A 26,918-nucleotide genomic window follows, 5' to 3' on the forward strand; every position below is an offset into this window, starting at 1 on the left:
CATTGCAGACCAAGCGCTCTTTCAATAGGAGGCTGGTCCGTGTCTAAATCCAGTTCTTTCGTCTCTGTTGCTCTGATGTTACTTGGGATTGACGTCAACACAGAGCAGCTATTAGTCACCTATTTTCTGAGACTAAATCCACCTTTGTCACAGAGCACAGTCAAGTCCTTTGCAATTTGAATTGCATCTCTTTCTGAGGCTATGGACTTCAGGCAGTCGTCCACATAAAAGTTATGACGAACTGTACTGATCACTTCATCTGGAAAATCCAAGGCATTGTCCTCTGCAGTTCTTCTCAAGGCATAATTTGCTCAACTTAGGGACGATACAGCTCCAAACAAGTGTACCTTCATTCGATGTTCCACTGGTTCTCGATCAGTATCGCCATTAGGCCACCAAGCGAAGAAAGTTCACGTGTTTATCAGGCACCTGTACTTGATAAAACATGGCATGGATGTCCGACATGACAGCAACATTTTATTTCCTGAATCGAATGAGGAGCCCAATAAGAGAGTTGGTGAGATCTGGACCCTGCAAGAGCTGACAGTTTAGTGATGTTCCTTTTGTATGTAGCTCCACAGTCAAACACAACTCTCAGCTTTCCTTTACTGGGGTGATGTACTCCGTGATGGGGGGATGTACCAGACTTTTCCATCCACTTGTTCCAGTTGGTCAACTGGTACCACTTCAGCATAGCCCTGAACCAACATATCACCGATAAATGAGGTGTACTCCTCCTTAAACTTATCGTTCCTCTCAAACTTCCTCTTCAAACCTTGAAGGCGCTGTTCAGCAACACAGCGATTATTTGGTAAGACAGGATCTTTTTCTCTAAAAGGTAAATCAATGCAATAATGTCCGTTTTTCAATTCTGCTGTACTACTCACAATCTTCATGAATTTAACGTCCTCTCTTGCCATCTCCAATCGCTCCTCTGATGTTCTTTCATTAAAATCATGGTTATATTGTTTAATGAACATTTCCTCCTGATATTCCACCGAAATGCGAATGGTTGTAACAACAGAGCAGCCAGTCTTTACTCTATTGCTGCCTCCACCTCGAAGTGGTCCATTAATTACCCAGCCAACTCTTGTTCGAACTGTATATGGTCCTTCACCTTGACTGTTAATTATCTCCCAGGGTTCCATCACTTTTGCTGCATCAGTTCCAATGAGCAAATCAACATTTGAATCCACGTCATGAAGGTTTATGTTCCACAAGAAAGACCATTTAGCCACATCCTCTTGTCGTGGAATTTTCAACTTCGACACTGGCATAATCTTTTGAGTTAAAACATTAGGGAACTCAATAAAATCATTAGTATCCATGCCAGACACTTCCAAACCAGACAAAACATTAGTACTCACGATTTTCTTTTGACCCATTGTCCTTAAAATGTTTGCTGGCTTTCCTCTTAGACCTAGTCTCCTTGGCAAATCAACATTGCAAAAAGTACCTGAACTCCCAGGATCCAGAAATGCATAGGTCTGCACAACTGTATTACTCATCTGGCTTTTAACCTGAACAGCAACAATTGAGAAGACAGCATCATCCTCTTCACCGGTCCCTATATGACCACATGTCTGTTGTCCAGTTGACACACTTAGTGGAAGGCTCACAGACTCCTGTGCTTCTTTGAATGATGTACCCTTTCCCTCAATATGAAGGACTGATGGGTGCTTAAGGTGACACACACTACAATCCAAACGACTCCTACAGTCTTTGCTTGTGTGACCAATTTTTAAGCAACCAAAACAAATTCCATTTTCCTTTATGAAACTTATCTTGTCCCGGTGCATCTTCAACTTAAACCGTGACCATTTATTTATTGAAATTTCCATCCCAAATTAGAATCTGCCAAAAAGATTTTTAACTTATGGTTACAAAGAGACGTTACTATATATGGCAGAATTCTGTTATCTAAGGCTGAAGGAATTTCACGCTTTGTTTATCCTTCTATATCACTCTATGTTGATTCTGTCTCCTGTAAATCTATTGACTCTCTTAACTTTAAATTGATATATAAGAATAAAGGGGAACACATCAGCAGGAAATCTTTAACTCAACCGCACTCAAAGGGAGGTTTGAATGTTTTAGATTTTTTTTTCCTTGAACCAGGTTTTTAAAATAAACTGGTTGAAAAAAAATGTTTAAAGGTGCTCTAAGTAACTTTTTTTACCTTAACTGAACAGCTTCGGAGTCATTGGAATGGTTATATTACTTATTTCGGGTTGAATGGTGGTCGTTTCGCACCCCCCTAGTGCCCGTGAGCGGAAAATCCGCACTTGCAACTTTGAGCCGGCGGGCCGCCGGCCGCCGCGTCAGGAAGTATCGCGTGATATCAGGTCTCGCGATGTAAACAATTGCTTTACGGCCAAAAGAAATCTGCTAAAATGCTGTCATTATTGCGCTCCCTCACGCTGTTCGAACCCGAATGAAGAAGACGTTTTAAAGAATGTCCCATCTGCTTTGATGTCGTTGATCTACTAGCCATGGTGTCTGAGAATCGCCAACGAGTTTTTACAACAGTGTTGTCAAATATCTATTCCGAAGCTGTGGGGGGAGCTCTAGAGAGAAACCTGCGAGCAAAAAGCGAGAATACAGCGAAGAAATCCCGAAACTACTGAGCCCTGCTTTAACCCTCTGGGGACCAAAAACGCGCCCGCGCGTTTTGCTCGTTTTTTTTTTTAGCAATGAAAAATAAACACAAAATGCTCTGTTAATTTTGATCTTTCATTTTCGTGTAATACATCAATCGATCCTGTTCAGTTTCTATTTTTTTTATGTATACTCACAATACAAATAAAGTGTTTTGCTTTTTGACAAATAAAGAAAAACTAACATGATGCTATTTCTGCCTTCTCTCTGTCAGTAAACTCCCATTTGAAACGCGTTCGAAAATTATCTATAACTCCGCGAAAATTCAGTCAAACAGGCAAACAGACCCACGGGCATAAAGCTTGAGATCGCAGCTTTTAAATGAAGTAATTTATATAAAAAACAAATATTATCAGCTTCTGTAATCTGTATAAAAAGAGAGCGACTCCAGTCGAGCTCATTAGGAGCCATTCAAAAGTAATTTGACCACGCCCCGGAGAGCGCGTGCTATTCAAACGCAAATTCTGAGAACCATTTCAGTCTGTGAAACGCCCCCACATCAGCTGTAAACAAAGAGGCATAATATAGCCTACCTTATGGAGAAAATTTTCCGTGCTGATATGAGGAGCAGATCCCGCTGAGGAGTGAGGTAGGCTAAGTTATCCTTTCTCAAGTGTTAATGTGGAATAACGTTATGGAATAACGTTGTAGGCTTATGTAAACAAAAAGATGAATCGCGTTTCTATAATATGAATAGCGTTTCTGTGAGATGAATGAAGGGTACATATTTGTAAAGACTGTTTAGCCTAAATATGAATCGCGCGTCTGTGTGTGAAAGAATAAACTGCTTTTACAGTTACAGTTACTGCGTTACAGTCAGGCGAAGTATGAAAGACAACATTTTGTTGACTAGATCTGGGTACAGTTTTTACTGTAGAATATACTGTCACATCAAATAAGCTTTTCTGCTCATATATATAAAATACTATTTTGTCAAAAATAAAGTCATAGACTAAGATGTTCCAATGTTGGCTATATTCAAACTAATGAATACATATGATAAAATGTAGGCCTATAATCTTTTTTTTTTTTTTTTACAAAGAAAGAGTACTTTTTTTGCAGAAATATTGCTGAAATTGTAATTATTGTTGTAATTGTAACCTTTTTAATAAAATAGCAAAACATATTTACAAGATAGATGTAAGCAAAATCTTAAATGGTCAATATAAGTCTTCTTCTAAATATATAGGCTATTTTGTCCTTGCATTGTGGCTCAGTCAGTGTCACACCTGAATGAATGGCTAATTATGCAGAGTCATTATGCAGAGTGGGTGGGACTGGGTAATCTAAGGTGTAAACTACTCCTCCCCCTCGCATATTGGCTTTCCAAGCAAAACCTGTTTTACACCATTTAAATCAATGTATTTTTTTTTTTGTGAACGATAAAGCAAGACTATTTTCACATAATTTTGAAGCTAGAACTCCAAGAGAAAACATCCATTAGTCAAAAGTCTTGTGGGCACATATTTTGTATGAGTTTTGTGGTCTTATTTCAGCAACTTTCATTTTTATTTTTTTAAATAACCACGCATAAACATTATTCTCTTAAAAATACAAACATCTACATACATGTTGCTCGCATATTATGGTAGGCCTGTTTGTGCTATATAGAGTGAATTTACACCTTTGCCATTAACATGTTTATAAATAACTGAAAAAAGCACAAATGTCAGAGCATGTCAGAACATCTCAAGGGCCCCAAAAACAGCTTGGTCCCCAGAGGGTTAAAGGGGAACTCAGTCTGGTTCTGGATTCCTAATATGATTTTTAAAAGATGTGGAAATTAATTATTTTTTGCTTTCTTTTGATTTTAAATGTACGAGACTACCTATGAAACGTTCAAATTTTCATATGCAAGCTCTTGTGTCATGGAAGCTGATCTTTAAACACAATTTTTCTCCTCATATCATATGGAATAATCAATAGAAATGGATTAAAGGTCCAGAGTTCCTCTCTTTGTCAGAGGAGGAGTGGCCAATCACTGATGTGGATATAGCTGTGATTCCATCTGAGGACCCAGAGGTCAAAAGAGAAGTAGCTGTGAATGCTATTGTCAAGCACTCAGAAGATCCCACAGACTATCTCATTAATTATTTCTCATCTTGGAGGAAGCTTAAAACATCTGTTGCCTGGTTTCTCCAGCTTAAAAGAGTTCTTTTGCTCCTGAGCCAAAAGAGACAAGAGTTAAAATCTACTGAAAGTGACAGAGACATAGAAGTCAAAGGTTTTGTTGAACAGAAACTTCAGAGCTTCAAAGCCACTCTTGGAGGGAAATCCTTAACTCCAGAAAATTATGATGAAGCAGAAAAGACAATACTTCGTTTTGTTCAAAACCACAGGTTAAAGAGTGAAATTGCCACCCTGAAGAACGGCTTGGTTAATGTCCCCAAGGACAGTTCATTGTACAAGTTGGATCCTATATTGGAAGATGACATTCTCAGAGTCGGGGGTCGCTTACACAAGTCTGCGTTACCATCAGAGATTAAACATCCTGTTATCCGTTCCAAAGATTTGCATGTTTCCCAGCTGATTTCACGTCACCTCCATCAACAACTAGGACACGCTGGTAGACGCCACATGTTGAATAAGCTCCGGCAGAGATATTGGATAATCAATGCCAACTCTGCTGCAAGAAAAATAATTGCAGAATGTACAACATGTAGACGTTACAGAGGAAAACTTGGAGAGCAGAAGATGGCAGACTTACCTGAAGAGAGGGTTATGCCAGACAAGGCTCCTTTTGCAGATGTGGGAGTTGATTATTTTGGCCCCATAGAAGTTAAAAGAGGAAGAAGCTTTCTAAAAAGGTATGGAGGGCTTTTCACATGTTTGACCAGTCGGGCAATACACCTAGAAGTGGCATACTCTTTAGATACGGATTCCTGCATTAATGCTTTGCGGAATTTCATTTGTAGAAGAGGTCCGGTGTCCAGCCTAAGGTCAGATAATGGCACGAATTTCATTGGAGCAAACAAAGAGTTAAAGCAAAGTCTTGCTGCTTTGAATAATGCAAAAAACCATGGTACTTTGGTTCAAGATGGGATTAAGTGGAGCTTTAATATACCTAGAGCCTCACATCAAGGCGGTGTTTGGGAGCGTCTGATCCGCTCAGTAAGAAGGATACTCACCTCGGTTCTCGGGCAGCAGGTTTTGGATGATGAATGCCTGCAGACGCTGTTTTGTGAGGTAGAGGCAATACTAAATGACAGACCCATTACAAAGGTCTCTGATGACCCTAATGAACTTGAGGCCCTAACACCAAATCATATTCTTCTGCTAAAAGGAAAACCCATCTTTCCTCCAGGACTCAAGAAGAAGTTTCTCTCCTGGGGATATCGTCATCATTGCTGTTGCCACAGCACTGAGAGGATCCTGGATGATGGGCCGAGTTCTGAGTACTAAGTCAGACTCCAAATGATTGGTTCGCTCTGTGCTCCTCCAAACTAAGACCAGTGTCTTGGAGAGACCTATAACGAAGATCTGTCTGCTTCTGGAGGCCACAGTGTAGCATCATGGACATATATTCTTTCTTTTCCTTCTCTTCAATTTTTCTTCTGTTTTGTTTCTTTAGACAGCCACGGGAAGAATATCCGAAGAATTCATGTATTATAGTTAGGGCATAGCTAGAGAATAGCTCCGTTACAGGAAGAAAAGTAATTGTGGGTTTACACATTTCACAATTCGGGGCCAGAATGTTGGAGCTATTTCCTTGTTTTGTAATTAAGTTAATAATTAAATTACTTTATTTTGTTTCACCTTAAATAGTTTGTATGATTATTTTATTGATGTAGATAAAGAATGTTAATGTTATTATTTTAGTTAATTTGAGAATTTTTGGGGGACTTTTATTTTGATAGTACTGAGCACCTGTTTGTATGTATATATTGGTGATTACACTTAGCACAGGAAGGCACTGGGAAAGGTTGTTCGTTTTTTACCAGGGAAAGAGAGGCTGCAGACGCCATTTGTTTGTACGCTTGCTCAAATGGAAATAAACCGCATGAACGATATGCTTGCCTGGACATTGGACTTATTGTGCCCTGCGTAAGATGTAATCTTTAAGTGCATCAGTGGCCGTCTGGACATTGGACTTATTGTGCCCTGCGTAAGATGTAATCTTTAAGTGCCTCAGTGGCCGTTTGATTTTGAGTTTGTTTATTTTACTTTGATTTCTTTTTTGATTTAAGTTGAGGACAAATCGCCATTACAATATGTTCTGGAATTATGTGGCTTCAGAACCAACTCAATGCCACAATGATCAGTTAGTGGTGAAGGAGTGCAAGAAACAGATGTCAGAAAAGAAATCAAAGAACTTGAGATCAACCATAAATCAGTGCGAGATTTTTGAGTTAAATCTGACTTGAACCAAGAAAATGAGGTGGAATCAGGATTATGGAATCTGTATGCATCAGTCAAATCTAAAGACTGGCAGATATAAAAAATGATCGGATTAATAGCAGTTTGATATTTTCTAGGGGGATAACGGTCCTCAAGAAAGTTTGGGGCTTCATTCTAATCTCCTCCAATAATCGTATAGGCAGAGGGGAATTTATGCTGTTTATCAAGAACAAGCAAATAAATCTTAGACATAAGAGTAGCATTTATACCAGAACTATTAAAACCATACACATTAACTAAAATAAAATACCAATCATTGAATTGAATTACCACCAGTATCCATCTCCCTTCTGATGAAGATAAGAAATCAATAACTGAACCAGTGAAATTTCTACCAAACAAAACTGCGACACCAGCTGCACGGCGAGACCCATGGTCAAATAAAATCTTATTACCCCAGTGATTTTGCCAAAATTTCTCATCCTCCTCACATGAGTGAGTTTCTTGCATGAAATAGACATCCCGATTAAAAGATTTACAAAACAAAAAAAACACATTTTCTCTTAAGTATGTCTCTTATCCCCCGAACATTAAGCGAAAAACAATAAATATTAAAGTAATTATGCTAAACAACCAGACTTAAAGCTGAAATGGGAAAAAAGTAAAGAATTAGAAGAAAAGGAGCTTACTCAGAATACAAAACCATTCATGGTTTGATTTTTTAACGAAAGAAAAAACGACTGACTCATTCAAAGTGGAGTTTGCTTATTTTTTCAACAGCTGCCAAGATACAGTAAAGCCCCTTTCACACAGAGATTCCGGAAAATACACGGATAAAGTGCCCCGGGATTTGACTCGGGTTCGTTTGATTTTGGTTCATTCACACTGCCAGTGATTTTCCGGAATCAGAGAGTGCGTACACACACAACCCGTAAAAAATCCTGTAAAGACACGTGACATCGATGTGACTTGTAATCTCAGCAGCGTCTTAAGTTTGCAATGAGCTGCGATCTCCATCGCTTCATCGAAACCACGCTTGTCAATTTTTTTTCTCTGATTCGATCATAAACTTGCGCATTATGTACCGTTTCACAGCTGGCAAACGATCCCGGCTTCAGCGTCATCACTACAACACGGCATTATTAACACGGCATTATTACGGCTTTTGTTAACATAGCGCGCGTTCCGGGACTGAACACGGCAATGTTACTTGGTCCCGACCCGGCATCGATCCCGGCATAAATCCCGGGTCGAGTTTGCGTTCACACAGAAGGCGCTCTGGCAATTTGCCGGCAATTTCCCGGGTTCAAAGCGCTGTGTGAAAGGGGCTTAACAGAGTTCGGTACATCATCATCGTTTACTAATACACGCGACTTCTTGGCCAATGGTCGTTTGTCAGGAGTTTCAGGTAATGGTATATCAAGAGTAGAAACTGAATCGAGAGGTTTCGCATAGGTATGCATGTCCATCTCTTCTGTCTGTGAAGAATGTGCCATAGTTTTGATCTGATTTGTCGAGGGGGAATTCGAGAGATTTCTGTTTGAATTTTTAGCAGAACGTTTGCCCATAATGCAACAACGAAACAAAAATTATATATAAATCAGTAAGCCATCATACTAATAAAATAGATCACGACATAGTAAAGTAAAACTGAGTTTTGCTCAAATAACTCACGAGCTTGTTAACACAGCGCCATCTTGCCGGAAGCCCTCTCCACCGAAGTTTATGGGAAGGATTGGCGTATCATATGCATGCAAAATTGGACTTTGGCGTATGCATTACACGCAATTTGAAAGTGTAAAGTCGTGTTATTTATACGCAGATTGATGAGAACGGGTTTACAAGAAGTGCTTTTGAAGAAAGGGATTGAATATTCAGCAACCCAAGCTTTGTCATTTGTTTATCTGAATTATAGCCTATATGTTTTTTATTTGTTGAACATCAATTACATTTTTACCCTTAAATGAATTTGGGAGCCACTTCTAGCATGTCGTTTTTGCCAAAATAACTTGATATTTTAAATTAATTTAAAAGCAAAGTTTAATTTTACTTGTCAATTAATATGCTATAATAACTATATGAATATATTTCATGAATCAAAAGTAATTATAATTCATATAAATATAATGAATAATTAGCAGCAAAAGATGGACAATTTGGTCTCCAGAGTTTCTTTCACACTATAAACTGCTTTGATTTGGAGTGAGAGATACAGGGGGAGTGGCTTTATTGTATCAGATACATGTCACTGCACTGATTGGTCCAGTTTTGGTCTGCGATCTCTAACCCAGAATAAAACCTGCTCTGGAGCAGCTTAGCCGTGTAGCGTAAGTTACCATGATGATGAACACAACTAAAAACCAATCCACTTTGCTCAAACTAATCTCGACCTTTACCTATTAGTAAATGAAACTGGCTTTGTGCAACAGGCCACAGGACGATTTTATTGTTTTACTAGAGACAAAGAACTGCCTTACACTGACAGCTAAATGACAAGTCAGAAAGTTACAACTCAAAAACAACTTCCACAAAACTAACGTCACAGAACTCAAGTTTATTTCATTTATACATTTGCTTTATCTGAATCTCACAGTTTATATTAATTATTGGATCATGTAGAAACCTTTTACTCACAAAATCACACATTGTCAGTCAAAACATTTGCTCACTGTGACACAGAACAATGCTTTCTAATATGCTTCACTAGATTACTTGATGTGGTGAAACTCTTCCCACACTGAGTACAATAGTACGGCTTCTCTCCAGTATGAACTCGCTCGTGTTCTTTCAGGTGTCCAGACTGAGTGAAACTCTTGTCACAATATGAGCACTTGTAAGGTTTTTCTCCAGTATGAATTCTTTGGTGTCGTTTCAGATGCTGAGCTGTAGTAAAGCTCTTTCCACAGAGAGAACACACATAAGGCTTCTCGTCTGAATGAACTATCAAGTGTGTTTTTAGTTGTGATGATGAAATAAAATCTTTACCACACTGATCACAGTTAAATGGTTTTTCTCCAGAGTGAATACGCAGATGATACCTGAGATGTGATGCTTGAGAAAAACTCTTTCCACACTGAGTGCATGTAAACGGTTTCTCTCCAGTGTGAATTCTCATGTGTCTCTTAAGGTTTCCTTTCTGTGTGAAACTCTTTCCACACTGAGTGCAGGTGTGCGTCTTTTTGGCTTTTGTTCTTTGAATTGTAAAGTTACGATGTTCCTCCTCCTCTTCATTCAGTTCTTGTCTTTGCTCTTTCACTCTCACCTGGTCTAAAATACACAGAAATACAGTTAGAATCAGTTCAAGTGAACCCTTATTTAATATCAGAAAGCAAAAGAGATCAGGTGTAAGATATTTTATGTGGCAAAGTTTTGTTCTGTCATTCACTTGTAATTATAGTTAAAATATGTTTGACAACTGCTATATACAAGGTTATGATTTAGATGCATTTCATCATTTATCATCCATATACTGCTTATTAATTCACATCTACCAAAGCAGTTGTAACGACTGAGACAATCAGACACATAACTATTACATTTAACAAATAAGCTTCAAAGCCCACTCTTAGGAATGTAACATTGTTGTATGTTTGTTTAGTTTAGTTATGTTTGTGATTTAGTTAATAAAACTTGTGCACAATATGTATTTGGTTCTGATTCTCTGCTTGCAACAAAGTTTACTTTACGATTTAGATTTTGACTACAGGCTCTTAGTACTGTACAGTAAGAAAAGACATTTCCCTTCCCTGGAATTGAATATTTCTTAGAATTAATAAACAATTAACGCTGAGTGTTCACAAGACAAACAGGTGGGTTGACTGTAATATTAATTTTACTACATTAAAGGCCGTGTTGCAGGGTACATTTTTCAACGAATTTGTGCAATTTACTTGTTGGTAATAAACATTTAAACTGTTATCCATTGTATTTTATGTTGTTGGGTATCACAAAACGGAATATAATACGAAAAAGTAGGTACTCTTACAGCGGTTTGCAATTCTCCTTTCCACCACAATGCGTTGCATTGCGTCACGTTGGGGAGAGAATTTACCAAAGCCCGCCTTGAGAGCATTGAGAGTGACTAGAGAGACGAGTAGTAGACGAGAGTATTCAGATAGCGCAGATTATAGATAAATACATAGACATAGATAGACAGACAGACAGATATAGATAGATAGATAGATAGATAGATAAATAGATAGATAGATAGATAGATAGATAGATAGATAGATAGATAGATAGATAGATAGATAGATAGATAGGCTAGTATAGAGAGAGATAGGCAGACAGCCAGATAGCATAACGTTAGCATAGATAGCTAGCAGCTAGATAGATAAATATATAGAAATATATAGTAGGTAGATTGACAATGGTGAACTACTGTGTTTGTGCTGAGTGTAAAAACTCTGGATGCTGAGTGAGGCACGTCACATCTGGTCCCTGGGTGAGCTCCTCGACCAGCGACCAAAACGCACTCACTTCCCAACAGCACAACCTTTCTAACGCAGTTTCCATGGGACGGCACCGCTCACACAAGCACCTGCCAAACACAGCGACAGACACGCGGCGGCTACGTTTGCAACAACATTTTCACCGGAGGAAGAGATAAACGCTAAGAAACGCCCATATAGCTAGCATGATGCCTTCTATTTCTAGATGACAAAGACAAAGTTTACCAGTACTACGACACTATGACAAAGGTTAGCGGTCCTTATCTGAACTAACGTCATGATCACTTCTACTAGATATAAAGAACACGTTGATTTTTCACTCGGTGCTATTAAATTACAGTAAAAAAAAAAGTGCCGTTATTGTGCACTGCTGCTCGTAGACTAGCTCCAGTGCTCATTGCTGCGTTGCTAAATGAACTCACCAGGACACTTCACCAACTCTCCACTCATTCTCCTCGGACCATGCATTTAATTAAGTATTTACGACATTGTGGTGGTGTTCAAGTGCGTTTAACTCGTAAATACGATCTATACGAGATGACTTGAACGCACCATAATACTAGGCTGAGAGGCTACCTTTCCTCCACTTCTCCCCAACGTGACGTCATCACCGAATTGCGTAAACAAAACCGTTAATACCAAAAACGTAAAAAACTAGTCTTTAAGACCATTTTTATGACATTTTAAAAATAATATACATATCTTGAGTGATTTATGTACCCATTAATCGACAGTGGTGGTTAACCTGCAACATGGGCTTTAAGTTAATTATATTAACCGATCCAAATATTCATAATCAATTATAACCAGTTATTATTGATTATTAATATTTCATAGAGCTAATTCATTACACAGTCAACAATGAAGAATCAAGAATGGACACCAACCTATTTGTTCCTCAGTATCTTCATGTTTTATTCTGGATGGTTCTGGATCACTCATGTCTTCAATCTCCTCTTTAACAGATTTCAGCTGCTACTCCTGGATTTTGAAACTAAAAATTTCACTTCAGTTCTTGTCTTTGCTCTTTCACTTCCACTGGGTCTGAAATATATTAAAACATTAAGTTGTTAGAATGAGTTCTGGAGGATTAATGTGAATTTTCAAGTGAACCCTGATTTAATAACAGCAAACAAGTGAGATCTGTTTATCAAATATCATATTTGTGATGTACCAAAGGTTAGTTTTGTCATCCTCTATCCGATTTACAGCAAAAGAGTAACACTTGACCTGACGAACAACGTAATGACGACTGCGGAAGCGCAGAGGATAGAGCAAAACAAAACACCAGTCACGAATCAAAGTCTAAAATGACAATTTCTGAAGAGAACTGTTGGAGGAGCTTGAGTTTGTTGTCCAGCCCTGTTTGTTTGTAACCGCGCAGCGTCACTCATCGTCAAGTGTTACTCTTTTGGTGTAAGTCGACTTGCGTATGCCGTCTGCCGGATATTTTTCTTACACGAACACATCGCTTCACTTCAGAAGGCCTTTATTCACTCCCCAGGGCCGTGTGGAGCACTTTTATCATGGATAGATACACTTTAATGGACTTCACAACAGAAACGGCCATTCACTTCCATTATAAAGCTTGGAAGAGCCAGGACATTTTTTATTATAACTCAGATTGTATTCGTCTGAAAGAAGAAAGTCATAAACACCTAGGATGGCTTGAGGGTGAGTAAATGGGGTAATTTTAATTACTAATAAATTACTAATACTAATAATTAATTTTTAATTATAGGGAACTAGTTAAATAGTTAAAATGTGAATGACAATTGCTGTAGAAGATTATGATATAAGTGAATTTATGCCATATATATACCTAGATTATGTTCTTATTTTTCACAGCTCTTATTGTATCTAACAATATATATAAACTAGGGCTGTGCCGGTAAACTTGACACTATTTGTATATTCTGTGAGTGAGATCTTCATCATGTTTACTGTGGCGAGCAGAGTAAACGGCGTAGAGAGAACTGCGCGAGGCCGATGGCGTGATTACTGATGAGCGACACCTGTGAGACGCACCGGTCTCGTATCTCTCACGGAGGAGCGGGAATTTGCTTAGCAATGCTATAACGCACATCAACTGATCACTTTGTTTAGCGTTCATGTAAACACTACATTCAGATTCACCAATCGGAATGAATTCAGTTAGATTGAAACAAAAGGTGGGCATGTAAACAATGAATGGCGACTGTAGAAAGCAAAAACTGAATCCCGGACATTTTGGACGATCTCGACGGCCGGACATGTCCGGGAAAAAGAGGATGGTAACTCCTCCTACTCAGCTTTCTCCACAGAGCAAGAGCCTGTTAGCTTCCAAAAAAAGATGGCTGAGTACATTCTGTGAGTGAGATCCCACCCTCTATGGGCGGGCTGAGAACATGCAGCACAAGCTCCTACTGGGATCGATTGTTAGATGCATCGCGATGCGGACGTGGACAATTCTGAATCGATTCTCAAATGTCAAAATTATTATTTATTTTTTTCTAATAACGTAATATTGACGGAACGCAAAAGGCGGAACTCAGCAGACGTGCAGTGACACGACAGAGATGCATGATGGTTGAGTCAGACAGTTGAGTTGGACAGTCTGTGGCGTCTGGTGCACACAACAGAGACGCATTAATGCCAGTTGTGATTAATACTTAAATCATAAATCACAATTTAATACTTTTTGTTGCCCTTATCCTTATGGTGTGACGTGGCCAGGATTCGTCAGGAGGGTCACCTCTCATCACTACCCTGTTGCATTTCTGCCTTACTTTAAATGGAGGTCAGAGGCTTCGACCATCCTTTACCCATGAGGTTGGAGGAAGTCGACAATGTGATACATTGTCTTTGAACAGAAAAGGATTTAAAAATAATTTGAAAAACCCAAAACTGTATATATAAAGCTAATAATTGCAAAGCTGATATTCAGCATCATTACTCCAGTCTTCAGTGTCACATGATACTTCAGTAATAATACTAATATGGCGCTAAAAATAAGCATTTCTTATTTTCTTATTATTATTTTTTATATTATTAGTATTGAAAATGTTTTGTTTTTTTTATATAAAAGTAATTTTTTTAAGCATAAACAAATAACACTAGATTTGTCTTCACTCAAAATGTTATAACCTCTAACTTAACCTACCCAGATAATGTTTTGTGATAATGTAACCTACCCAGTTTTATTGTTGACCAAGTTCAAAGTCTTTCATAAGACAAAAACCATAACAAACATCTTTGTAAAAATAACTTTTACATTACACTAGGCACATAGGCTAATATACTGTTTAATTACATGTTCACTCACCACAAAAATACATTTTTAAATTCAATAATCAGATGAGATGATCCTATACTTTAACAATTATTTGTCTTTAATAAGCCATGATTAATGACTAACTGCATGATCTACATAGCTTTACTGAACCTAAACGCAAATATTGAGAAAGTGACTGACAAATACTTACAAAGCCAAAGACGCACTGTGCTGTGGCTCTTAAAAGAGCCTTTGGGTGTATGTAACAGCTATTGACAAAAAAACAAGGGAAGGAAAAGGTGAGAAAAAGAAAAGCATCACTGAATTTGATTCAGAAATATTGCATTTACAAATCGAAATGTATTGATTATTCATCAATGATCATTGACTAATCAATTTTTTAAGAACATGGCAAATCATACATGCAGATGACTGCTAGATTGATCACTTACAACGATCAGATGAAAGTTGACACTAAAAAAAGAGAGAAAATAATTATTTTCATGCCATTCACCATAAAATCAATAAAAGCTGTTATTTCAAAACATCTGAAAAAATGTACAAAAGAAACTCAGATTAAGAAACTCTATTAAGTCTCTAATAAGAAATATTAAGTCACAATGCAACGTATTTTCATTATTGAAAATAATTTTACTTGAATATGATTAATATTTTTTTCCCTGGTTGTATAAATGTTGTACCTTTACTGTATTTTTTTGTATTATATAAAAAGTGCAATTATCTATCTATAAATTACAGAAACGTCTGTCTGTCTGTATATGTGTGTGTGTCTGTATGTCTGTTATTTGCATATCTCTCGAACCGTTAGTCCGATGGATTTAAAACTCGACAGGTGTCTTGCTATAAGTGTCAAGTTTGACGTTGTTTGGATTAGAAATGCTAAAGATATCATTAAATGTATCGGTTAAAGAAGCCCCAAGAAGGTTGTGGTTTAAAAATAAACATTCTGACATACTCTGCTACACTGTTTACTTCTGAATATTATATTTTATTCACAGCCATCATTTGTAGTAACCTAGCCTACTCCCTGAATTCAATACGTTCAGTCTCTTTCACGGGCACCACTAAAAACACACAAAAACTGATTTTGCACTAGTTATTATAATCTCACACGGGTAGGCTACTGTATGCTTAGTCATTTCTGTCTCTCACTCACTCTCTCAATGTAAATAGAGAGAGCGCTCGCGCTCAGAGTGCGTGAGAGAGGAGTTCACGCGCTCGCGCTCAGAGTGCGTGAGAGAGGAGTTCACGCGCTCCTGAGAGAGCGAACTCCCGCACTTTCAAGCAGCCAAATATTAGAGTAAAATATTATTAATAATTGTAAACTTACTTAAAAAAAAAAAAAAAAAAAAAAACTAACGTTAACTTTACCAACATGAATCTGAAACGAAATAGGTTTTCTCAATCCTAGCAAATCTGCTCCATATAGTGTGAATGACGTCAGACAGATATAACGGTATTAACGGTAATTAGCAGCGCTGAAAGTGTACCATGGGAAAAAAGCCACAAAAAAGGTAGAAAAGCCATTGTTTATGAGAACAGAAGATCTAGATGTGTTCGTTTAACATACAGGCCGTCCATTTTATACTTGTATATACAAAAAATACTTTACCTCAGTAAAACTCTCAGTCCGGCGATGACCTCTCATCCAAAGGGGAGTCCGGCTGTGCGCGCGATGGGCGCGTGTCCCAAATACCCTCGATCTGGTTCTTACGCGGTCTTTGCACTTGGTGTGAAATAGTAACGTTTATATATATTTTTCTTTATAATTATAATTACTATTATTATTATTATTATTATAAGCTAAGTCCATTTTGATGGGATATAGTAATAGGCTACTACTAATAATAATACAATTATTTTTCACTTTTTTAAAATGATTATTATTAAGCAAAGTCCATTTGGATGGGATATAATATTATTATTATTATTATTATTATTACTATAGTACTAATTATTACTAGTAATAATAATAATAATTATTAGTATGACACTTTTAATAATAAAAAATATACACTAAAAGTCAAATGTTTTGGTGTAACTTCAGTTCATAGGTATACCCATCAGATTTATTTATCAAAAACATGAACAAATACAAAATAAACAAAAAACAAAAAATGTATGTCATTCCAATTCTTTTATATACAGTAGGCCTATAGGCTATTTATTGTTGTTATTATATTTTTTTTGCCATAATCCACCTCTCTCTATTTTTCCTCACATTGAAAAATCATGGGAACTCAAATATGGTCCTTGTGGATTTTTTATTTCTACATCGTGAAAATAATATAATAATTGTATTTGCCCTGGTCTCCCATTTGCTCAACCCCATTTAAGTTCATCATGCTAATCCTTGATATAATTAAATCATAAATAATATTGGCACATATATTTTATTACAGTACAACATTTTTAGTTTATAATTCATTTTTGTTACAGTTTTAATGGCAACAGGTAAAATAAAATAAAAATATTATTAATATAAAAATGTGTATTAAATCATGAATTTAAAACTCCTCTTGAAGTTCTATGAATTGTGGTATTTTTATAATTTAATGTGCCTAATGCGCCATTTCTCAACCACAATCGGCCCAGCTACACACAGCCAAAACCTAGCCAGATCTGTCAACCATTACTGGGCCATTAGTTGTGTATAAAAAAATAAATAAAAGATGTATCGATAATCGTTACCCTCTGAATCGTAATCGAATCGAATCGTGAGGTGCCTAGAGATTCCCACCCCTGGCTCCTACTACTGGCTGTAGTCTTTAGCCTCTGGCCCCAAAATCCTCCGATGACGCAAAATGAAAATTTTTGTCATCTGAGGATTTTTTCCAGACAAAAAATACATAAATCTCTCATCTCAGGGAGATATGAGGGAGGGAAGCACGGTAATTCGAAAATACTACAGGTTTTCTACAGATACAAAGCTTAATGCTAAATGCTGAAGTATCCCTTTAACAACCACTCATACATGACTGAGTTGAAAAGTTAGCAAAACAGAGGGTAGATAATGTACAGACAGTACAAGCATACATGTTAGCACAGTGTACACTAGTTCAGTAACACAAAATGTCCGCTACAAGGTCATCGGGCCTTTCACACTATACGCAGAGAAACTAGCCTCGTGTAAACTCACACATAGACGGTGGGCAGAGGGTCCGTACCTGCTTTACTTTTCGAAATGGATGATCCCCATGGAGGGAGAACCTGGATTTGTAAAGTTGGGATGGTTGTTTTATTCTCAACGATATGAAAAGTGTTGCCACTCCCATTTATTGCACATTTTCCCCCGAAATCATATTGCACGACCCGTAAATATCAGGCAAACGCGGTTGCCTACTATATCAGTCGAGCCAATAGTGCGGCAAGATACTGACATAGGATTATTATTAATCAATCAGATGTAGCTTATTTAGAACAGCTGTTACACGTATGATTCAGCTATCGGACACGAGCAGCGGCGGCGGCGGCAGAGGCAGCGCATTGATCATTGCCAAGGACATTCTTTCTGTGATTGTAAGTATTCATTTAATTAGAATATGATATCTATAAATGTTTGTTTAGTACACTGTGTTGTTCAAACGTATGTAAGCGTCTCGTTAGTGTTGTTTTAACCCTTGTATGGTGTACAGACCCGTTTTCATTTTTTATCAAGAGAAAAATGATACGATTAATAATTTTTTCAAACTCAGACTCATTGGCCTTGGCTCATTTTCTGTGAAGAATATATATCTGAACACATTTTCAATGACCACACATTGTCGCCAAAAACTCGAGGCAAACATTAACCTGTTGATGTTTAAGACATATTTAATTATCAGTTACATCTGACATAACTTTAAAGGGTCAGTAAGCAGCCAATATTCTAACCGGAGAGCTAAGAGCTCAAGTTAGAACTGCATGTAATAGAAACAAGATTATAAGTATAACTATCAAAGAACATAGGCTATCAAACAGAGCAGAGTTATAATGTACATAAACATGTCATACAGATTTACTTCTGCAGGAGTAGCCAGCACACAAACACCACTCCACACATGTGTTCATACATGCACACATGTGCCCTAGCCATCTTCAAGTGACTTATTGTCACAGTTTACACACTGACAGAGGTTTGTACATGGCAGCTCATGCAGTTTACATGTGCATCTACCCTTAACACAATTAGTTTTTTTACACGAGCAGTGCACAAGTTCCAGTATGGCCTCTGGAGCTGGACGTGTAGAGATCATGGGCGTAAGACCTCGCCATCCTCTGCCTCTACCACTAAAAAAAGTGCAAAACAATAGTTCTAGGTTCTGCACCCTTCCCCACATCACTGATTAATGAAAAATGGTTTGTAACTTTCAGCAGGGGAAAACTCATGCTCCATATATTAGTTCCACCTGTTCCCTTAACATGGGTAATAACCAGTTTCACAGCGTTCAGGTGTCTGGCCTTGTTGATGTTAATGATGCCATAATTGGAAGGGTACATTTCTGCAGGGTATTTTTATTATATAACTGTTAATACACTGTATATTATCTATATTATTTGTACTACTCTTATTATTTGTACTACTCTTATTTCATACTGCACATTCATATCTATTCTGCTCTTATAAGGCTACTGCTAATACAGTAGTATTAACACACAGTTTCTTCAACTAATACTGCCTTCTCTCCTCTCCTTTGTGCTTGTTTTATCTTCGTGATATTTGAGAAATGGCTGAAGCACTCCCTGTGGTAGCCAGTGTTAGCTGGTTTGACTAACTGGTTTGTAGGTTCCTGGCTTTGTAACTTGTATGCCTGTAGTGCCTCTTCTGCCTCTTCACTCAAGGTCTTTACACAGAAACACTGATTTAATGAATTTGTCCCAACTTGTGTCTGTGAAGGGAATGGTGGGTCCACTTCCCTCAGATATATGCATGCAGCACTTCATATGCATGCCATTTCTTCCCAGTAAACATGTGCAGGAAAAAGAGTATTGTCTGGCTCGTTTTAATGACGTTGTGTTTCCAAGCAATACAGATCAAATATGTGAAATCAGAACGGTGTATTTATTAAAGATTACAACTAAATGACAGGACGTCGAATGACAAAAGATGGTTACATAAAATAAAAACAGTAAGAATGGATAACATTACCTCTACATTCACATTTTGTGTCAAACTGAATATGTATCATAAGTGGGTAAAATGCAAGGGGGTAATGTTTCAGAAAACACTGAAGCTTCCCCGGGGGCCGCCATTGATTAGCGGACCATCACCTGCTGTTAGCAATCCATTGACTCCCATTCATTTTGGCATCACTTTGACAGCGAATAACTTTACATCTGAGGCGTTTAAAGACTCCATTTGTCCATTATTTATTTCTAAAGAAACACGATAATGTACAAAAGGCTCCATTACCTTGTATCTTACGTTATGGCCCCATAGAAGCAGTTTTTGTAAAAATAGGCTAACGATTGCGTCATAATTCAATTCAATTCAATTCAAATTTATTTGTATAGCGCTTTTCACAATACATATTGTCTCAAAGCAGCTTTACAGAAAGTGCATTTCAAAAAAAAATGTACATAGAAAAATACAGTTAGTTAATCATGCATTAATTTAGGGCATAACATATCGCCGGCGTCGAGTCGTCTCCTCACGGGCGTGGAGTCGTCTCCTCACGGGCTTCGAGTCGTCTCTGCATGGGTGTTGGGGCATCTGAAGTTTCCATGAGAGGCTGGATACAAACTGGAGCTGACGTACTCTATTTACCTCGCGACTAGCGTCCCGAGATAACAACAGAAAAGCAGATGGGAAATAATTAGCGTAGCTGCTGTTCCTAATATTAATGCATTCAATCTGATTCAACTGTAGTATAAAAGGTAAGTATTATGTGAATGCTTGGCTAAAGAGATGCGTCTTTAATCTAGTTTTAAACTGGGACAGCGAATCTGAGCCTCGAACAATATCCGGAAGGCAATTCCAGAGTTTAGGAGCTAAATGTGAAAATGCCCTCCCTCCTTTAGTGGTCTTAGATATCCTAGGAATGACCACAAGCCTCGAATTTAGTGATCTTAAAGAGCGTGATGGATTGTATGGCGATAGAAGTTCCGTTAAATACCCAGGAGCTAAACCATTTAGGGCTTTATAGGTCATTAGTAATACTTTGTAATTGATACGGAACTTAATAGGTAACCAGTGTAGAGATGATAGAATTGGTGTTATATGATCATATTTTCTTGACCTAGTAATAACTCTAGCGGCGGCATTTTGGACTAACTGTAGCTTGTTTATTGAGGATGCAGGACAACCAGCTAATAAAGCATTACAGTAATCTAGTCTCGAGGTCATGAATGCATGAACTAACTTTTCAGCATCAGAGACAGATAGCATATTACGTAGCTTAGTAATGTTTCTAAGGTGGAAAAAGGCTGTTCTTGTAACATATGAAATATGATTTTCGAAAGACAAGTTGCGATCTAGTATAACCCCCAGGTCTTTTACTGCAGTGGATAAAGTAACAGGACATCCTTCTAAATTGAAGTTGCATTGTAAGAGGTTTTGTGGGCAGTTTTTTGGACCCATAAGTAATACCTCCGTTTTATTTGAGTTTAATAGCAGAAAATTACACGTCATCCAGTATTTTATATCTTTAACACACTCTGTCAATTTAGATAATTTATTGTTTTCATCCGGTCGTGATGAAATATATAATTGAGTGTCATCAGCATAACAGTGGAAATTAATTCCATGTTTTCTTATAATATTACCAAGCGGCAGCATGTATATTGAGAATAGCAGAGGGCCTAACACAGATCCCTGCGGCACTCCATAGTTTACTGACGTTATCTTCGATTTTTCCCCATTTAAACAGACAAAATGGTAGCGGTCTGATAAGTACGATCTAAACCAGCTTAATGCCTGTCCATGTACACCAGTGTAGTTTTGTAGTTGATCTAAGAGTATTTTGTGATCTATAGTATCGAACGCAGCACTAAGATCAAGTAAAACTAGTATTGAGATACAGCCTTGGTCAGAAGCTAAAAGTAAATCATTTGTAATTTTAACGAGCGCAGTTTCAGTGCTATGATGCGGTCTGAATCCTGACTGAAATTTTTCATAGATATCATTTTCTTGCAAGAAAGAGCACAATTGAGCGGACACCACTTTTTCTAATATTTTAGACATAAATGGAAGATTTGAAATGGGTCTATAATTTGCTAGATTATTATGATCTAATTGTGGTTTCTTAATTAGAGGTTTTATAACTGCCAGTTTAAATGTTCTTGGAACATGACCTAAAGATAAAGACGAGTTAATAATATTGAGAAGAGGCTCTTCCACTACAGATAACACTTCTTTCAGTAGTTTAGTGGGTATTGGGTCTAATAAACATGTTGTTGGTTTAGATGCAATGATAAGTTTATTTAGCTCTTCCTGTCCTATAGTTGTAAAGCACTGTAATTGTTCTTGAGGGGCGATAATTGAGGCTGAATCATAAGACACCATTAAAGATTGTACATTTACAATTGTGTTTCTGATGCTTTCTATTTTCTCAGTGAAGAAGTTCATGAAATCATTACTACTGAACTGTAACGGTATATTTTGTTCGGGTGACGTCTGTTTATTTGTTAGTCTAGCCACGGTGTTAAATAAAAACCTTGGATTACTTTGGTTATTTTCTATTAGTTTGTGGAGGTGCTCAGCCCTGGCCGCTTTTAGGGCCTTTTTATAACGTGACATACTGTCTTTCCACGCGATTCTAAAGACCTCTAAATTAGTTTGTTTCCATTTAAGTTTCTCTCTTGATAACATGCGTAGCACTGTTATACCATGGCGCTTTAGTTTTCTCTCTAACCTTTTTTAATCTAATTGGTGCAACAATGTCTAATGTACTGGAGAAAATGGTGCTCATAGTGCTAGTCATTTCCTGTAGTTCATCCGTTTGTTTGGGTTCACTGAGCAGCTGAGATAGATCAGGTAAGCTATTTGAGAATCTATCTATGGTGGATGGGAGGATTGTTCTGCCTGGTCGATAACGTGGCGCAACATGACAAATTTCAGCAGTACGTATTATGCAAGTTACCATGTAATGATCAGTGACATCATCACTTTGCGGTATAATATCTATATCGCTTGGATTGGTTCCATGTGATATAATTAAATCGAGTGTATGATTAAGACGATGAGTTGGTCCGGTGACGTTTTGCTTGACCCCAAAGGAGTTTAATAAATCTGTAAACGCAGCTCCTAACGCATCATTTGGATTGTCTACGTGTATGTTAAAATCTCCAACAATTAATGCTTTATCGACATTGACTAATAGGTCTGATAGAAAATCTGCAAACTCTTTTAGGAAATCAGCGTAAGGCCCTGGCGGTCTATATACGGTAGCCAAGGCTAGAGATAATAGGGATTTATTTCTTACATCTAAGAGTGTAACATTTAGTACAAGTACTTGAAACGAATTAAACCTGTGACCTGTTTTTTGAGTAACATTAAGAATGTCTTTATAGATGGTTGCAACACCGCCACCACGACCAATCAGACGGGGCTCATGTTTATAACAGTATCCAGGAGGAGTAGACTCATTAATACCGAAATAATCATTTGGTTTAAGCCAGGTTTCAGTAAGGCAAAGTACATCGAAACTATTATCTGTGACCATTTCATTTACAATAACTGCCTTAGGTGTGAGCGATCTAATGTTTAGAAGACCCAGCTTTATAAATTGTTTTTGTTCACTAATATTGAGATTTTCTGGTTTAATTACAATTAGATTTTTCCTAGATCCTACAGTAGATTTAATGTTTGACCTCACTAAACGAGGAATAGACACAGTTTCAATATAATGTTCTACATTGGTACTTATATCAATTAAGTTTGGACAGCAAAGAGTGTGATTTGGACTTTGACTTACTAGTCATATGGTGTGCAACGCCTTGGAGATGTTGTCCGACAGAAGAGCCGCTCCGATTCTGCTGGGGTGAAGACAGACGGGTTGCTCACATCACATCTACGTCGTCAAGCTCAGTTTGAGTCTGCGCAGTACGCTCCGCCATCAGGAAGTGAGAGCTTCTAATTGACTTCACTTTTCTCCGTTGAATCCAATTCAATTCAATTGAATCGCTGTGTCCATTTCTTTTACTGTCTATGATAAAATGAGTTAACAAGTTAAATCTTTCAGCGTCGTCCGTCACGAACCGGCTCAGCATCCGTGTAAACCTCGCTTTAAATCCAAGGCCAGGGATAAAAACGTTCGGGCGCCACTTGTAACGCGTTGTGTCAGGAGGGAAAAAAAAACAGGGATAGCTCACAATCCGCACTTTATTCCCAAATCGAACTCGGGTAATTGTCTGTAACACGTTCCTCCGTTCACAGCGTTACTTAATAAAAAAAAAAAAGATGAAAATAAGATAAACTGAGCACCAAACAGAAATAACCCGCATACATGGGGTGCTCGAGGTGCAGATAAAATACAGACTGCCCAGTTCAACAGGGTGCGTGCAGCTCTAAAAGGGGCCACACCCTATTTCCACTATAGTGAGAACAATAGTGAATATCAAACATCCGGTCAGTCACTTTGGTGTGGCTAGGTCTGAAAGTCACCTGATCAATTTTTGCACAAAATTGAGCAACAATTGTAGGAGAAGTAGTGAAAAAACTGTTTTTCATTTGTTTCAATTTGACGGACAGGCACATTGTTGGAAAATGACAAATGAGATATCGTGGGAATCAGCATAAACCAAGGAACATAATGAAATCAAATTTTGAACAATGTTTCCAAAAGTAATAAAAAATTGAATATCTCTGTAACACTAGGTGGCGCTGTATTCAAACTTCTCTGGTAACTTTAAGACATGTTGTTGATGATCCCCACCACATTTTGTGAAGATCAAATCGTGTCAAATAGTTTAAAAGATATTGCAATTTATGACAAAATTCAAAATGGCGAACACATGGTTCAGCCAATCCTGGCAAAATTGGTATCCACGGATTCGGCATGACACAAGGAATCAATTCAAAATGGGAGACACGATTAAAAATGGCTGACACGTGGTAGTGTGGATCTAAATCCATAGACACCACATTTATGATTTTCTGACAAACTGTTCTAGTTATTGCCGAAAATAGGCATTTTCCAGAACTCATGACCTGTAGGGGGCGCTGTTCCTAAATTTGGCATGGCCCCTCAGATCATAGTTCCGATGAAGTGTATGAATTTTCGTTTCGATTGATCAAAGTTTGGCAAAGATAAGTTCGCGACACCACAACTATTGAACAAAGATGAATAAAAAAAATCTGTTCAGTCATTTCTGTGCGGCTCAGTCCGAAGGTCATCTGCGCAATTTTTTGTAAAAATTGAACAAAATTTGAATGAAAAATTTACTTTTCAAAATGGCTACTACTGTAATGGGCGGGGTATTAATATAAGATATTGATTGTGCCCTTTCAGGGCTTGGCCCCTAAATACACAATACTAACATGAATATTAATGAAACACATGGAAACATATGGATGAATAGAATGAACATCATTCTCCTACATGCAAATCCTTCCCAGTTAACACACAATGTACCAGTTATGTAATTTATTGGTACTTTTTGGTAATTTCATGACTTACTAATTGACAACAAAACTACGACACTACGATTTATTTATTAATTTATTATTATTTATAATGAAGTGATGATATACAGCACATGCTGTATTTGCAGTATAACGGTGACAAGACAACAGTGACAAGACAGGAAAGTGTGTATTCTTAAGGTGAGAGATTTTTAAAGATATGAAAATAACATTACAATAATGACACTGACATATAATTTTGCAACATCTCTGACCACAGATACTGAATCAGGAAAACATGTTTTTCTCAGTTGCTTTTTCTTAAAATGAGTCTCACAGAAGTCTCAATAGTTTCATGCAAGTCTTTCAAAATAAAAGCCTTGCATCATAAAATAATAGAATTATGTTTGTTGTTGTTTCTTTGAATGCAAACCCACTCTTTTGGAAGGAACTCACACCATTTACTTGAATGAATTTGACATAAAAATGAAATGTTGCTCATTGTGACGACTTCTTGTGACATATCTTAATGTGATTTAGAAGGCTTCGTATCCGTTTGAAACTCTTCTCACACTGAGTACAGTAGTACGGCTTCTCTCCAGTATGAACTCTCTGATGTGATTTCAGGTTTCCAGACCGAGTGAAACTCTTGTCACAATATGAGCACTTGTAAGGTTTTTCTCCAGTATGAATTCTTTGGTGCCGTTTCAGATCACCAGCTCTAGTAAAGCTCTTCCCACAGTCACAACACACATGATCTCTCACTTCATTGTGTGTTTTCTGGTGCAGTTTAAAACTGTTCAGCTGTGAAAAACTCTTTCCACAGAGAGAACACACATAAGGCTTCTCATCTGAATGAACTATCAAGTGCTTTTTTAGTTGTGATGATAAAATAAAATCTTTACCACATTGATCACAGTTAAATGGCTTTTCTCCAGAGTGAACGTGCAGATGATAACTGAGACCTGATGCATGAGAAAAACGATGTCCACACTGAGTACAGTCGTACGGCTTCTCTCCAGTGTGAACTCGCTCATGTAATTTAAGAGATCCAGACTGAGGAAAACTCTTTCCACACTGAGTGCATGTATACGGTTTCTCTCCAGTGTGAATTCTCATGTGTGTCTTAAGGTCTCCTTTCTGTGAGAAACTCTTTCCACACTGAGTGCAGGTGTGCGTCTTTTTGGCTTTTTTTTCTCTGAATTTTAAAGTTATGATGTTCCTCCTCCACTTCATTCAGTTCTTGTCTTTGCTCTTTCACTCTCACCTGGTCTAAAATACACAGAAATACAGTTCGAATCAGTTCAAGTGAACCCTGATTTAATAGCAGAAAGCAGAGGTGGACAGTAACAAAGTACATTTAATTGAGCACTGTACTTAAGTACACTTTTTGAGTATCTGTACTTGAGTATTATTTTTTCTGGAAACATTTAACTTTAACTTCACTACATTTGAAAGACAAATATCATACTTTTTACTCCACTACATTTTTGACAAGGTCCTTGAGTAGAAAGTATTAATGTCAGTCAGGGGATGATTCTGGTTGGAAATCAAAATCGAGTCGACGTCAGATTGATGTCAACATCCAACGTCGGACAGACGTTGAATTTTGGTTGGAAAGGAAAGTTGGGTTGACGTCAGAACCCGACTGACG

At 37.6% G+C, this 26,918-nt stretch overlaps 2 long non-coding RNA genes across 2 annotated transcripts; both read right to left on the reverse strand.

The window, feature by feature from the left end:
- Nucleotides 1-14,210: 14,210 nt before the first annotated feature.
- On the reverse strand, nt 14,211-15,240 carry LOC309506540. Its single transcript, XR_014208850.1, has 3 exons — nt 15,153-15,240; nt 14,912-14,969; nt 14,211-14,289 (listed from the first exon to the last, which is right to left on the reverse strand). It is a non-coding gene; the product is annotated as an uncharacterized lncRNA (long non-coding RNA).
- Nucleotides 15,241-20,185: 4,945 nt separating this feature from the next.
- LOC309506531 lies at nt 20,186-21,654 on the reverse strand. The gene is made up of 2 exons (XR_014208841.1): nt 20,468-21,654; nt 20,186-20,380 (listed from the first exon to the last, which is right to left on the reverse strand). It is a non-coding gene; the product is annotated as an uncharacterized lncRNA (long non-coding RNA).
- Between the last annotated feature and the right edge of the window lie 5,264 nt (nt 21,655-26,918).

This window comes from Leuciscus leuciscus (genome assembly GCF_965113295.1).
Source record: "Leuciscus leuciscus genome assembly, chromosome: 9".
NCBI lineage: Eukaryota > Metazoa > Chordata > Actinopteri > Cypriniformes > Leuciscidae > Leuciscus > Leuciscus leuciscus.